Raw genomic sequence first — 16,789 nt, 5'->3', positions numbered from 1 at the left:
GGAAACCAAGGATTTCCACCATATGCAAATCCTATTTAAGGCTGGGGAGTAAGTTAACCCAGGCTCTTCTCCACTGCCTCTCCACCCAAGAAGGAAGACTGCTGAAAACACCTGAAGAAACAAAGGAACTAAGTTGGGGAAGGCAGGAGCTGAGCCCAGGCAAGAAATGTCAGCCTGTGAAAGGTAGACCTGGAGATATAAGCTGCAAGCAGTGCAGTTTACCTTCAAGAAACTCTGCAACCTATATAAAACAACATTTAGGGTAAGAAATTACTATTTGTAGCCAATGTCTTAAGCCTAGTTTGTGTGCTTTGTTTTATTTGCTCAGTCATCTGCTTTGTTCTGTTTGGTATCCCTTATAATCACTTACAATTTACCTTTTGTAATTAATAAACTTGTTTTTTGTTTATTCTAAAACCCAGTTTGTTCAATTGATAACTGGGGGGGGAGGCAAAAAGCTGTGCATATCTCCCTCCATATTGAGGGAGGTGGTGAATTTCATGAGCTTGTGCTGTATAGATTTCTATACAACACAAGACAATATAATTTTGGGTTTACCCTCCAGAGGGTGTGTGCATCAGAGTGCTGGGCAATCCCTGAGCTAATTCCTCCCACTCAGAGCTGATTGCAGACTCTGCGTGATTCTACAGCTAGGTGTGTCCCTACCTGTGTGTGTGCTGGAAAGGGGCTTGAGAGCCTCTCACAGCAGCACGAAGTAAGGGGAACCCCGGCTGGTGGTACAGGTGGGCTCAATAGGACCCCAGCACATCAGGTGGTACCCCGGAAAGAGGCTCCAACCTGTCACACATTCCTTCTGATTCAGGGCAGGAGTTATAGTCTGCTAATGGGGAAAAAATAAGAAAGTGTTACATTTTATTTTACAACTACATGTTTGTCACCATTCAAAATGGGTAAAGGTTGTGCTGTGGTAAAAGAACTTGAACTAGGAAAGGTGTCGTAAGACCCTTGTCAAGGGAAGAGAGAGATAGTATAGTGGTTTTATTTCTTCAGACCTGAATTTCTGTCCTCATTAGGGTGATAAGAAAAAATGAGATTGGTGGTCTCTAGTTCTGACTGGCTTTTGTCCACATCAGAAACCCTCCCTCTTCCACCCCAAACTGTAGTCTCTTCTGATTAGAACTCCAGAATTATTGTAACTAGAGTGCTGCACTGCTCTGGAAATGTTGCCTTGGCATGAGCCCCCTCCCGCCTAGCTTTTCTTACTGTTCTCAGCTTTTCCATCAACGATTTCAACAAATTTGATTTGATATCTGATCATGTGATAGTCTTGTGCTATATGTAAACATGCACAGTACTTCTTTAAAATCAGTTTCTTTAGTTCTTTCCATTCTGTAGCATTCTTCTGTTGTTGTGATGGTTAGTCAAGGGACTACATAAGACTTTTGGGCCTCTGGGAGAAATTCTTCATGCATTTCATGTGAAAGCAGGTCACTGCTCTAATTGATTTCTGTGGGCCTATCACACATTCTCTGACTGTCCAGTTTTTGGTCTTTTCTTATGTTGGTATTGATAATGAATTGAGTTAAAGAGTACTCTTGTTATATAGGGACAAACTTAGGTAATTTTACTTATGCTTGTTTGAGTATCACGTATCAGAGGGATCAGAAATGCCCTATTGCTTTAATTTTCCAATGTCATAATGGTGATAGAATATCTTAAGAAAATTAATTCAAGGGTTTGGAGGCTTTTTTGTTTTTGTTGTTTGCTTTGTTTAGTATTTCTAATAGAAGCCCTATAAAGAAGGTATTTCTGGTACTATTTTGGTAAGAAACTGATCAGATGGACTCCTGGAATTTTAAAATTGAGGTCACCAATGTCAGACATAAAAATAGAAGTAGAGAGAGGCAGCAAAATATTCTTGTAGGAAATGCCATCACACAGAAATGATAACAAAAATGGCCTTTGGATATGCACAAAACTATATAAATCTGAAACAAGAATACTCAGTAATAATACATTTATGAGTAATCATCCAGTAATATGAGAATCTTCAAAGAACTGCCTCTTATTCCTGCCCAGCCTTGATTGCACAGGATGAACCCAATTTTGGAAAACATGTATTTTCAAAGAAGGAGCTTGATTTTTACTTACTAAAATTTTGGATATCTTAATATTACTATTGTAAGTCTTATACAATATTTTGGTTAGAAAAAATTATGGAGAATTCTAAGACACTCCAGATGGATTTAAAATTGCGTTAAGACAACTTGGTGGCAGTTTAACTTGACTAAGTTGCAAGTAATTACTTCACATTGTAAAAATAGGTTAATTATGTCCTATACATTGGTGGGCTCTGAACCTGCAGGATTCTTGTAAAAAAAGACTAAGGATGAAATCTCCTTGCCTCATTAAAGTCACTGGAAGTTTTGCCACTGACATCAATGGAGCCAGGATTTCATCCTTAAGAGTTATGGGGTATGTCTAGAGTGCAATCTCAGGTGCTATTGCAGCATGCATAGACATACCTCAGCTAGTGTTAATCTAGCTAGTGTGAGTACCAATAGCAGTGAAGCTGCAGCAGCGCTGACTTTAGAGCAGGCTAGCCGCTTGAGTAAGTACCCAGAATGCTGGGTGGGCTGATAGAGCCTGCACTGAAACCTGTGCTGTTGCAGCTTTGCTGGTATTGCTACTTGTGCTAGCTAGATTAAAGTGCTTAGGTACGTCTACACATGCTGCAATCACACCTCCAATTGCAATGTAGACATACCTATCGTGGTTAGCTCACTGAAGAGATCTATCAGTGTACAGCAGCAGCTTAAAGGCTGGATGCATTTAAAAATGGAAAGAAGATTACATGAAAAGTACTGTAATGACATTATTGTGTATATAGCTAGAATTTTCAAGGGAATTGTAATGGGCTTTGGCGACTAACTTCTTCAGCCTGTTTTAAAAATCCTAGCTTGTATCATAGGCGGAGATGGTAGTGTTGCTATGTTAAGGTTGCTCAACACTTTCCATTATAAGACCCTGATCTGAGTATCTTATATCTTTGCAAAACTTTAGCTGGGCTAAAATTTCCCATCCTGGTTGTCTACCTCAGGCTGAATTGTTTTGGGGAAAGTTTCAGTGGAAGTGGTTTAACCACTTTTGAGAATAAGATTAGGGGAAAATACATTTTGCCCATGTTAAAAAAAAATTAAAATCATTTTCTTGAGAAAATGAGGTTCTAGCATCTCCATGCTCTGGAACAAAGACTTTACATTTAACAGAAGTTCACCCTAGTGTAAGGCAACTGTGGTTTACCATCCCTGTGAAAATTTTCTCAAACTTGGCCAAGTTTTGAGCAGATGAAAAATCTCAGTTCACACATGCTCAATAGAGACTTGTTAGAATTTGGCAGCTAAATTCTCCAGAGTCCATCTGCAATGAGCATGCATGCTTCTTCCTGGAGCTGCAGGGACTGAATAGAAGTTTCCCAGTAATTTCTCTTCCAAGTTGCCAGTGGCTGCTGTGCTGACAAGCATACAAACTGAGAGCAGGATGGCTGTCTCCCCTGCTGTTTCAGTGACCCCACTGTAGACACCCAAGCCTCATGGAGGAGGAGGAGGAGGAGGTGGAGAAGCAGTCTGATTTGAATATGGAAGGATGAGGAATAACATTAGCAGTACATGGGGAGAATAGAAGCAGCGGGAGAGGGGCCTACAAGGGCCAGAGGCGGGCAGCACAGGAGGAGAAGTTTGGGGGCAATATAGGTGCAGAGAGGGAGGGGGCTGGGTCCACGAGTTTAGAGGATTTAAAGGATTGGACACTTCTGTGTGTAATGAGTATCCAGAGTTATAATAAAGATATTCAAACTAGAGATTTGGAAGTTCTATAAACCCCCATGATTCAGGGCAAAAAAACCAAGAGATTCTTACTAATGGGGGTTAGGAAGAAACTTTTTCTGTGGGCAGGTTATAACATAACTGCCAGCTGCAGGGTTTGTTGCACGCTCCTTTGAAGCAACTGGTATTGCTCCATCAGGATACTGGGCTAGATGGTCCACTGATCTGATCCAGTATGGCAATTCCTGGGATCCTATACTGAGTGAAGGTACACCTTAGTTTAGAGTACCATGTAAAATTTATTTTCTTGCCTTTTGTAATGTTACAAAAAATATCTGAGCATTTGGCGCACTTACAGAGGGCCCCCATCTCCAGGGAAGCCCCCAACCACCAGAAAAGAAAAAAAACTGGGTGGTGGTGCTGTAACCTTGTGCAGCAGGTCACAATGTCACTAAAATTTGGTGTGGCTGCCCCTCTGTCATGATAGACGGGTGGCTGAACCAAACCTAAGTGGTGCGGGGCTGTGTAAGTACAGGGTGGGTACTGGGAGAGACTGGAGCTGAATGGCTGGGATAGGGAGGAGCTGACCTAGCCCAGGATGGGAGTGGAGCATTGGGCATGGGGGCGTCAGTGAGTAGCCAGGAAGATCTTGGGAGTAATGGGTGAGGGGGCTGAGGGTGCATTGTTGTGGACTATGGGATGAGCGGGGAGCATTGGGGCTACAAGGGGAGGATATGAGAGTAAGTGGGAGATGGGATGGGGTGAGTTGGAGGGGCTGTGGGGGGAATGGGGATCTTGGGGGCAATGGGATTGGAGGCTGCAATGTTAGGGGTGAATGGGGGATGATGGGGGTTGCAGTGAGTGGGACATATGTCAGGGCTGCTGGGATGTGTGTGGAGGCTGTCAGGGTGAGTGGTGGGGTTGTTGGGATATATGTGGGATGAGAAGGGCATTTGGGAGTCAGTGTGCAGTGGGGGTGATTTAAGGACAGTGGTGGGGGCTGTAATTTCCATAGTGCACTGGGCTCCAAAATTCTTTAAGCTGGGCTTGTATCTGAGAATAAAAAGATCCAGAGAAGGGCAATAAAATTTGTCAGAGATATGGCTGGGTTTAGCTATTATGAAAGATTCAAAAATTAGGATGATTTAACCTGGAAAAGAGAAGAGTGAGACGGCTCTTCCTTGAGGTATTCAGAATTATGAAGGATGTAGTGCGTGTGATCAGACCCTTCTTTTTGCAATGTACTACATAATAATAATATTAATAATTAATAATATAATATAATATAATTTTAATAAGTTGTATTGCTCAGCGTCATATGGCCAAAGGCATCCAAGCACCTTATAAAAATCTAATTAAATAATGTTGCAAAAAACTAACACAAAATTAATTAACTAGCAAAGCTTGTTGGAGGGACTTTTGGCAGGAGGGTTGTTTAGAATTTATTGTATGGACTTATGTGCAGAGGTAGGATGTTTTGGATAAATACAATCAGGTTAATTAGGAAGATTATTAGTCAACCAGGCTCCTTATGGTGAAAACATCACAGGAGAAACAACACTCTCTTATGGGAGCACATACAGTTTTTCCTGATCATAGAATATCAGGGTTGGAAGGGACCTCAGGAGATCATCTAGTCCAACCCCCTGCTCAAAGCAGGACCAATCCTCAGACAGATTTTTGCCTCCAATCTCTAATGGCCCCCTCAAGGATTGAACTCACAATCCTGGGTTTAGCAGGCCAATGCTCAAACCACTGAGCTATCCCTCCTCCCTCACTACTCTTATGAAGAGATGGGCCAGAAACGACCTGTACCTGCAGATAGCGGGGGGGGGGGGGGGGGGCAGAGTGAGAACAGCAAATTCAGCAGATGTTACTGAGCATGCTCAGTCCTTGTGAGCATGTTCAGTACAAGCCAAGCAGCAAATCAGGGGTGGGGAGAAGGGGATGACATTACCCTGCATGCTCCTTTCACGCATTGCCTCTGAGCCTTTATCCTTGTGAAATATACCTTCCAAGTGGGTAACATTGAAGATACCGGTAACAGGGCAGGTTGCCCAGAGAGCTGAAGAGCCCGAGGCTAAGCCAACCTGATTACAGAATAAATCCCACCTGAGAGGCATCAGGTAATTCCCCATAAAGAGCAGACGGTGTCTGCAGTGAAGGGGGAGAGCCTGGCTTCAGTGATGAGAAAACCCAGCTTGGAAAAGAGCTGGAGAAAGAGTCTGGAAGGAAAGATCTCCAGGCAGTGGGGCCTGAGAGAGAGTCCCTGTCTAAGTGGAGAGGGGATTGAAAACCTCCGCAGGCAGAGAGGCCTAGGAAAGACCCTGTCTAATGCTGGGAAGAGATGGAGAGACCCTCAGGGAAACTTAAGAGGCTGAATAGGGCAGCCCAGGGAAAACTACAGAGTAGCTGTTCAGTGTGGGCCCTGGGCCAGAACCCAGAGTAGAGAGTGGGAGGGGTTTCCTTTCTGACCCCAAGTGAGGGGGCATACAAACCCATCATAAGGGTTATTGAGCCCAGCAAGGGAGGTAGAGGCTGAACCTAAGATAGGCTGAGGAAGAGACCCAGAACGGGGGAAAGATTTTTATTTGTGTTAAAGATATTTTGGGGACTTTTAATTTAGATAATTGTGACCCTGGACGTGGTGGGTTTAAGATGGTGACTCAGCTGGAGGGCTGAATCACTGGAAGAGGAACCTCCGGTGTGACCATCAACAGGGGGCACTAGCCCACCAAAAGAACTGATACACCAGGGGTAGGCAAACTTCTTGGGCTGAGGGCCACATCTGGGAATAGAAATTGTATGGCGGGCCATAAATGCTCCCAGAATTGGGGTTAGGGTGCAGGAGGGGGTGAGGGCTCTGGGTGCGGGCTCGGGGCGGGGACAGAAATGTGGAGTTCAGGGTGCAGGAGGGGGCTCTGGGCGGGAGGGTGTGTGTGGGGGTGAGGACTCTGGCTGTGGGTGCGGCCTCTGGGGTGAGGCTGGAGATGAGGAGTTTGGAGTGTAGGAGGGTGCTCTGGACTGGGACTGAGGGGTTTGGAGGGCTGGAGGTGGGATCAGGGCTGGGGCAGCAGGTTGGGCTGCAGGAAGGGGTGCAGGCTCTGGGATGGGGCTGGGAATGAGGGGTTTGGGGTTCAGGAGGGTGCTCCGGGTTTGGATCGAGGAGTTTGGAGGGCAAGAGGGGGATCAGGGCTGGGGCGTGGAGAGAGGCTCAGGGGTGCAGGCTCCGGGTGGCGCTTACCTCAAGTAGTTCCCAAAAGCAGTGGCATGTCCCTTCTCCAGCTCCTACAGGGAGGCACGGCCAGGCGACTCTGCACACTGCTCCATCCTCAGGCACCACCCCTGCAGCTCCCATTGGAGCACCAGGGGGGGCCATGCTGTGGCTTCTTGGAGCTATGTGGAGTGGCCCCTGACCCTGAGCCCCAGCTGGAGTGCAGGAGCAGGGCAAGCCCCAGATCCTGCTCCCCACCGGGAGCTTGAGGGCTGGCTTAAAACAGCTGGCGGGCCAGATCTGGCCCACGGGCCATAGTTTGCCCACCCCTGTGCTTCCCCATACCTGGCCACTAAGAAGTGGGGAAGGAGGGGCTAGGGTGCTGCATAGGTATGAGTGAATTCGTTTACAGTACCTTATTGTACCAGGCAAACTAATGGTGAAATTCAGACAGAAAACATCTTTTCATAGACTCTCAACCTGAGAAAAGTTTACTGGGAAAAATAAATGAGGAAGGACAATAAGTTTGTGAGGGTATACCACAAATAATGAAGGCATTGGAAACAGATAACATCTGGCATGTTAAGACTGATAATATTTGTGACTCAATCTTGATAGGCACAAAATGTTGTTCTAGGTTTACAGTTGTTTGAAATATATGGCATTTAACAAGGATGACCTATGTGTATGTCATGTGCTGTATTCATCCACAGTTCTTGATGTGAAATATAGTTTGTACTGTGCCCACATACTTTAAGTGTGGTCAAGATCAAAGGAGGTTCTACGATGCATGCGGAGCCTTATTGTAAATGCTGAACCGTTCTGGGACAAGTGCTTTCTAAACTGTTCTTTGAATCATTAGCCTTATGTCCCAAAATGACAAACACACTGGGACGAATTCTGCTCTCCATAACAGCAGTAGAACCCCACTTTATTATTTCATTCCACCTTTTTAATTATTTGTATTTTCAGAGCATAATATGAAGGCCATGATTGATGGCTCGTTTGTAATGAAAATGTGCTTTTGTTTGTTCAGTAAATAAATAACTTGCAATTATTTTAAGACCCTAATTGTTGAAGACTCATATTGGGACCATTGGCTATATTATACACTAGTGTGAAGTGCAAAAAATCCAGACTACAGCTAAGTATCAACTTAGAAATAATTTTAAATGACAGGAAGGGTGGGGGAAATCAAAATAATTGAGATTCAAAACCAATTGGCAGGCTACAGTGTGTAAATAAAATGACCAGCTAATTGTATTCCCTGGTGAATCCATCCAAATGGACCAGACGGGTTGAGTGCATAATAGAACACATGCACTATGGTTTGAAAATCTCTGGGAATACTGAACTACCTTATGCCACCCCAATGGAGCTGAAATTGTAGTGAACAGAATGCTGGAACTATGTTGTATTATCAGAGGACATGGAACCACTTATTTGAACTAAACACTTAGTGCTGTCATGCTGGTGCGACAGAAAATGGCACTAAAGCACAGATGAGTGACTATTTTAGTCTGGATAAATATTCCAGTTTGTCAAGCCATATCCTCAGATCTGCTAAAGTATATAGATATAGTTCAAAATCAGACGTTAACACTTCACTTTTTATAAGCTCAGGAAGAGGTATTGTCTCAAGATTTCTTCTGGCTGCATGAAGCTGTATTGGTTTTTCAGACTGTTCCCCCCAAAGTGGATACTTAAAGTTGAATTTTGTTGTGTTTTTAAAAAAACATTTTGAAATTTTGTTTAAATCTGCTGTAAGTCTGTCGGCTTTTTCAACTTCCGGCCTTACCATCTGGGAACATATGCCCTGATTCAAGAAAGAATCCCTGTTCAGTATACTGCTTAAGCATGTACTGAAGTACTATTATTATTATTATTATTTATTATCATTTACTTTTTGTGTTACCATAGTGCTTAGGACCCCATTGTGCTAGGTGCTATACAATCACAGAACAAAAAGATAGTCCCTGCCCTAAAGAGCTTACCATCGAAGTATAAGACAGGATGCAACAAACGGATACAGAGTCAGACAGATGGGGGAGTGTACAACAAAATGAGACAGTATTGGTTTGCATGACAGGCAGTGGTCTCAGCACCCAAGCAGCCTTGTCAAAATTAAGCACAGACATAAGTACTCTCTTGAATTGGTCCTAAATCTTGAGGTCTTTTCTCAGGTCTCAGCTCTCCCCTACATGGGAATAACCCAAATAACACTGTAACTTTGACTCATAAAGGACACTAGGAGGAATTCCAGATTTATAAAATGTGCATGGGTGTGTGCTAACATTTAATCACTTTTGGCCTGATTTCTTCTCTCTCGCAAGTGTGAACCAGGAGTTATTCCACTGAAATCAGTGGAGTTATGCTGGTATAAGTGAGCTCAGAATCAGGCTCATAGACTTATGAGACATAAACTACGAGTTTAGGTCGAATTTAGCAGCGTTAGATCAATTTAACCCTGCATCCATCCATACAACAAAGCCGTTTTTGTTGACTTAAAGGTCTCTTAAAATCAATTTCTGTACTCCTCCCTGACGAGGGGATTAGCACTGAAATCGACCCCGCTGGGTCGAATTTGGGGTAGTGTGGATGCAATTCGATGGTATTGGCTTCCGGGAGCTATCCCAGAGTGCTCCATTGTGACCGCTCTGAACAGCGCTCTCAACTCAGAAGCACTGGCCAGGTAGACAGGAAAAGCCCCGCAAACTTTGGAATTTCATTTCCTGTTTGGCCAGTGTAGCGAGCTGATCAGCACAGGTGACCATGCAGAGCTCATCAGCACAGGTGACCATGGAGTCCCAGAATTGCAAAAGAGCTCCAGCGTGGACCGAACAGGAGGTACTGCATCTGATCGCTGTATGGGGAGATGAATCTGTGCTATCCGAACTCCTGGCATTTCGTCTTTTGGAACGAATATTTGAAAAAATCTCCAAGGGCATGAAGGACAGAGGTTATAACAGGGACCCGCAGCAGTGCCGCATGAAGCCTACCAAAGAACCAGAGAGGCAAATGGCCACTCTGGGTCAGAGCCCCAGATATGCCGCTTCTATGATGAGGTGCATGCCATTCTAGGAGGTGCCCCTACAACTATCCCACCCCTGTGCTTCCCTCCTCTCCCACCCCTCCCAGGCTACCTTGGCAGTTATCTCCCCATTTGTGTGGCGAATTAATAAAGAATGCATGGATTTGAAACAACAATGACTTTATTGCCTCTGCAAGTGGAGATCAAAGGGAGGAGGGGAGGGTGGTTGGCTTACAGGGAAGTGGAGTGAACCAAGTGGGCAGGTTTTCATCAAGGAGAAACAAACAGAACTTTCACACTGTAGCCTGGCCAGTCATGAAACTGGTTTTCAAAGCTTCTCTGATGCACAGCGTGCCCTGCTGTGCTCTTCTAACCACCCTGGTGTCTGGCTGAGCATAATCAGCGGCCAGGCGATTTGCCTCAACCTCCCACCCCGCCATAAACGTCTCCCCCTTACTCACACAGATATTGTGGAGCACACAGCAAGCAGTAGTAACGATGGGAATTTTGCTGAGGTCTAACCGAGTCAGTAAACTGCACCAGCGCGCTTTTAAACATCCAAAGGCACATTCTAGCACCATTCTGCACTTGCTCAGCCTATAGTTGAACTGCTCCTTACTACTGTCCAGGTTTCATGAGCCATGGGAGCAAGAGGTAGGCTGGGGTAGGCACGACCACACAGTGCTGCTGACTGGGAGAGCAGCCTGAGGCAGAAGCCTCCAGCTGGCATGATATTCCAGGCAGGACTGAATCTCCATTAGACGAAACTTAAAGAAGAGAATGACCTGGAGTCATTCCCATTTTTGTCCAGGTGCCCCCGACCGACCTCACCGAGGCTGGCCGGGAGCACCCATGTCTGCCCAGGCACCCCCGACCAACCTTACCAAGGTTGGCCAGGAGCACCCACGGGATGACAATGATGGCTAGCAGCCGTATTGTACCGTCTGCCGTCCACAAGGCAAGGCAAGGGGATGCTGCTGTGTAGCACTGCAGTACCACGTCTGCCAGCAGCACCCGGGCGACATACGGTGACAGTGAGCTAAGCGGGCTCCATGCTTGCCGTGGTATGTCGTCTGCATGGGTAACCCAGGAAAAAAGGCGAGAAACGATTTTTTGCCGTTGCTTTCACGGAGGGAGGGAGGGGGGCCTGACGACATGTTGCGGGTGTTTCCGGGTACAATGTTTTTGCCCCATCGGGCATTGGGAGCTCAACCCAGAATTCCAATGGGCGGCAGAGACTGCAGGAACTGTGGGATAGCTACCACAGTGCAACGCACCGAAAGTCGACGCTAGCCTTGGTACTGTGGACGCACACCGCCAACTTAATGTGCTTAGTGGGGACACACACAATCGATTGTATCAAATCAATTTCTAAAAAATCGACTTCTTTTAAATTGACCTATTTTCGTAGTGTAGACATACCCTTAAACCTGATGATGACTTAGACCTGATAATGACTTCAATTCACTTAACAGCAGGATACCAAGGGAGGAAAGATAACTTTTGAAATGGTAACTTTTGAGTGGTTCATTTCAGACAGTTGACAAGAAGGTGCGAGTAACAGTAAGGGGAAATTAGTATTGGGGGAAATAGGTTTAGGTTTTGTAATGACCCAACCACTCCCAGTCATTATTCAGGCCTAATCTGATGGTGTCCAGTTTGCAGATTAATTCCAGTTCTGCAGTTTCACGTTGGAGTCTGTTTTTGAAGTTTTTTTTGTTGAAGAATTGCCACTTTTAGATCTGTTATTGAGTAACCAGAGAGATTGAAATGTTTTCCTACTGGTTTTTGAATGTTATAATTCCTGATGTCAGATTTGTGTCCATTTACTCTTTTGCATAGAGACTGTCTGGTTTGGCAAATGTACATGGCAGAGGGGCATTGCTGGCACATGATGGCATATATCACATTGGTAGATGTGCAGGTGAACGAGCTCCTGATAGTGTGACTGATGTGATTAGGTCCCATGATGGTGTCCCTTTGTAACGATGCTGGTTCTGGCAGGACTGAGAGTGCCAATTCAGGACAAATTGCTTAAACAGGGCAGTTACAGCCCAAGGCTGGGGTTTTTCCACCTCTAAAGCAAACCAAACCAGCCAGATTAAGAGGACTTTGGTCTCATCCCACTGGTTAACCACAAGTCACACAAGCAATTCCCTTAGACATTCCAGTTTCCCAGTATCACCACCAGTGCCACTCATTATGGGGACAAATGGTTATGAAAACCAATACCCCAGTAAAAGAAAAAAAAAAAGGTTCTCTCAATCCCAAAGGACCAAGCCCCAGACCCAGGTCAATATACAAATCAGATCTTGCCTACAAATCACACTGTTGCCAATCCTTTAGAATCTAAAATCTAAAGGTTTATTCATAAAAGGAAAAAATTATAGATGAGAGCTAGAATTGGTTAAATGGAATCAATTACATACAGCAATGGCAAAGGGGGTGCTGAGAGAAATGCAAAAAGCAAACAACAAAAATAGTGACAGGTGAAATGGATTTTTAAAAAGCTTTATGTTTCTAATATTCAATGTTCTTTCCTACCAGATCGCTGTTTTGTTTTCACCCAGCCCTGCCCTGACTCCACCCCCTCCCTGCCCCTATTGGACCCCTTCCCAAATCCCCACCCCCCTGCCCCGCCCTGACTCTGCCCCCTCCCTGACCCTATTGGACCCCTCCCCAAATTCCTGCCCTGGTCTCGCCTCTTCCCCAGCACGCTGCGTCCCCCTCCTCCCCCCTCCCTCCCAGGCTTGCCGCGAATCAGCTGTTTTGCGGCGCAAGCGCTGGGAGCCAGGGGGAGAAGCAGAACGTGGTAGCGCTCAGGGGAGGAGGCGAAGCGGAGGCGGAGATGAGCTGGGCGGGGACTGGGGAGCTGGGCTGCCGGTGGGTGCTCAGCACCCACCAATTTTTCCTCATGGGTGCTCCAGTCCCGGAGCACCCAGAGAGTCGGCGCCTAAGGTGCCACTTTTGAAGAATGTGGTCAGTGGGGGAGCGGCTGCTCCCTCTGCTCCCCGCCTAGTTACGCTCCTGCCCTCAGGCCAAAACGTTTGCCCACCCCTGATGTAGATAGTCCATCTCTCAGAGAAGCAGTAGCTAGGTTAAGGGAAGAAAGCGGCCTTCTATCCCAGGGATAGTTCAACCTAATCACGGCACAACATTTTTCACAGTCCTGAACAACATTGCTAAATTAAGGGTGCGGGGTGTGGCAGGGGGCTCAGGGCAGGGGGTTGGGATGCATGGGGGGTTCAGAGTGTGGGAGGGGCTCAAGCCAGGGGATTAGGGGGCTTAGGGCAGGGGGTAGGGGTGCAGGAGGGGTGTGGCAGGGGGTTCAAGCCAGGGGATTAGGGGGGTCAGGGCAAGGGATTGGGGTGTGGGCTCTGGCCCAATGCTGCTCACCTCTAGCAGCTCTGGGGTGGCTGTGGTGCACAGCGGGGCTAAGGTAGGCTCCCTGCCTGCCCTGGCCCTGTGCCGCTCCTGGAAGTGGTCAGCATGTCTGGCAGTGGCTCCTGGGGGGGAAGGGGGAGCAGGCAGCTCAGTCATGCGCTGCCCTCGCCAGTGAGTACCACCCCCCGAATCTCCATTGGCCGTGGTTTCCCGTTCCTGGCCAATGGGCGCTGCAGGGGGCAGTGCCTGCAGACGAGGGTAGTGCCTGGAGCCTTCTGCCCCCCGTCCCCCAGAGTCCGCAGGGACATGGTGCCGGCCGCTTCCGGGAGCGGTGCGGTGCCAAGGCAGGCAGGAAGCCTGCCTTAGTCCTGCTGCACCATGGGTCTGGCAATTCTGCGGGCCCAATTGAAAGCCTTGATGGGCTGGATCTGGCCCGCAGGCCGTAGTTTGCCCTCTCCGATCTACATCTCCAGAAACCCCCCTTCTGTGGATGTAGGAAGCATCTACGCCACAGCTCCACCACTGTAGTGCTTGTAGTATAAACATTGCCTTGGTATTTAAATCAAAACTGTAGGTCTTTCTAGGCAATATTCTCCAGCTCAACCATAAGTTATGCCCTGTGTTATAGATCCATAGATTCTAAGGCCAGAAGGAACCACTGTGATCATCTAATCTGACCTGCTGTGTAACACAGGCCATAGAATTTACCCCAAATAATTCCTGTTTGAACTAGAGCATACTTGGGGCACATATCATGCAGGAGGTCAGACTAGATGATCAAAATGGTCCCTTCTGACCTTAAAATCTATTTGAATCTATGCTAATAATGGAAGCTATATCCCCACTGAGAACAAATTAATGACACATCTACATTGGGAGACTGACCATACTGAAGAAGGGGACAACGGATCTGATAGAATACATTCACATTTTAAATGGCTACACTCTTGTCCCATGCGTATAACTGTATTTTTCCATATTGAATTTGAATTGTAGTATTCTCTATCCAGTCTTTGAAGTTCTCGTCATTGTTATTTATAATACAGTAGTGCCAAGAGGTTCCATTGTGGCTCTATTATGCTACGTGCTGTATCATACATAGATTACACTGATAGTGATGTCTATAGTTAAGGTTGTCTGACAGTTTGTATTATAAGACTTTGTTTTCAGTTGTTTATAACTTTGCCAAACTTAAATCATTCCTGCTGAAATTTTCTGTGCAGGGTGCCTGCCTCAGGCTGATTTTTATTTATTAATTTTTTTAATTGTTAGCAAAACCAGTCCAGCTGTTCTAGAATGAAGTTAGAGGGGAAAAAATGTTTTGTCCATGTTAAAAAAAAATCTTTACTGTTGTTTCACTAAGAAGTTCCAGTGCCTCCATGTTTTGGAGCAGGAACTTGAAATTTGGCAGGGGGATCACCCTGTCACCAGGGATGTGTTGTGCCTGTAAAAATATTCACCCCAAATTGGTCACATTATAAGTCTCTGAAAATTGTAGTTCACACATGCTTATGAAAATTTCATTACAATATGCATGTAAATTGTGCCATGCTTCCATTTCCCTTGCCTCTTCTATTCTTAAGAACCATGAGGTATTGAAATAGACAAGACTCTTGCTCTCTTTCAGCTAAATTCAATCCTCAGTTAGCTAGGGTTACCATACGTCTGGATTTTCCCGGACATGTCCGGCTTTTTGGGCCTCAAATCCCCGTCCGGGAGGAAATCCCAAAAAGCCAGACATGTCCAGGAAAATAGGGAGGGAGGAACCGGCGGTGCTCGGATGGGGGCCGGAGCCTGCGGGGCCAGCGGTGCTCGGCCGGCGGTGCGGAGCCAGGGGCTGGGCCGGGGGTGCTCAGCCAGGGCCCGGGGCTGGCGGTGCGGACCCAGTGCCAGCGGTGCTCGGCCGGGGGCCAGGGCCGGGCCTGGCGGTGCGAGGCCCGGGGGTGGCAGGGGACGGGGGCTGGCGGTGTAGGGCCAGGGGCCGGCGGTGCTCGGACGGGGGTCGGGGCCGGGCCCGGTGGTGCTCGGATGGGGGCCGGCGGTGTGGGGCCGGGCGGTGCTCAGCCCGGGGGTGGCAGTGCGGAGCTGGCAGTGCTCGGCTGGGGGCCAGGGCTGGTGGTGCTGGGCCGGGAGCCGGCACCCCAGGGCCCGAGCCAAGCCAGGCGGGAGATGCCAAGGCCAGAGCCGCTTGACCTGGGCCAGCCGGCCGCTGGAGGGAGCCGCTCGGCCAGGGGGGCCGAACTGGGCCGCGCCCCCCTGCCCCAGCTTGCCTGCTGCTTCAGGCTTCCAGCGAATCAAATGTTCGTGGGAAGCGGGGGAGGGGCGGGGGGCGAAGCATCCAGGGGAGGGGGCAGAGTTGGGGCAGGGCTGGGGAAGGGGCGGGGCTGGGGCCCATGGAGTGTCCTCTTTTTGGACACTTAAAATATGGTAACCCTACAGTTAGCAACTCCATGTTGCAGACATGTAACTGAAGGCTCTTTGAGTGCTTCAGAAAACTAGATCCCTCTCAGCTTGATCCCCATTGGCTCATAAGGTCAGAGCAGCAAGGGAGAATCGGACAGTATGACATATGCATGTACTCAAAATAGAATAAAAACCTGAGTTTATGGTTTGTCCAGGTCTGCAACTGGAATAAAACCAGTGGTTAACCTGTTAATTCCTTTATCTGAAGAACAGATTAACAAATAATTTTTATGGGGATGGATTACTAAAATTTGGGCCCATCACTTTGACAGCATCCCTTTTTAATTCAAATCTTCGTTCTAGCCTTAGAATAGGAGATGAAGTCATCAGTTACTTGGCTGCATACTCTGACTAGTAACATTGACAGATACCGTTTCAGAATTATTGTATCTTCCCCAGGACAAACCAAAAGCTAGTGTAATCTTCATTATGTGCTGTATCTTGTACACACAAACAGTTTTTCCACAGGCTATGTAGACATTTCAAAATGAATTCACTCTGATGGTGCACTCGAGACTAACATGATGCCATCCTAGAGGATTGACAGGGGGCATATATTCAGATTCTGTTAAATTTTTAATTTTTAAAGAACATTGTTATGTATTTCTCTACTAGGTAGGATAAAGCATCTTACTAGCAATACTGGAATGCCCTGAGGATCCCCAAAAGCCTTTTAAAGAATATTTTATTTACTGGGAGGAAGATTCGAGGTAAACCTTTTAGATGACTACCAGATTTGTAAAGTTGGGGTGAGCCCCAATTGGTAGTGGCTATCTTCATCTCAAACTTCTTGCAAATGGCTTACTCCATTCCAGTTTCTTGATCATGACAATGCAGGTGGCATTAAAGATTTCTCAGTAATATATATAGTACTCAGAACCAATGGTACCTAACACCCAGGGCTGAAGTTGA

The sequence above is a fragment of the Trachemys scripta genome, chromosome 2 (genome assembly GCF_013100865.1).
Source record: "Trachemys scripta elegans isolate TJP31775 chromosome 2, CAS_Tse_1.0, whole genome shotgun sequence".
Taxonomy (NCBI): Eukaryota; Metazoa; Chordata; order Testudines; family Emydidae; genus Trachemys; species Trachemys scripta.
Note: the sequence above shows the minus strand (reverse complement) of the source record.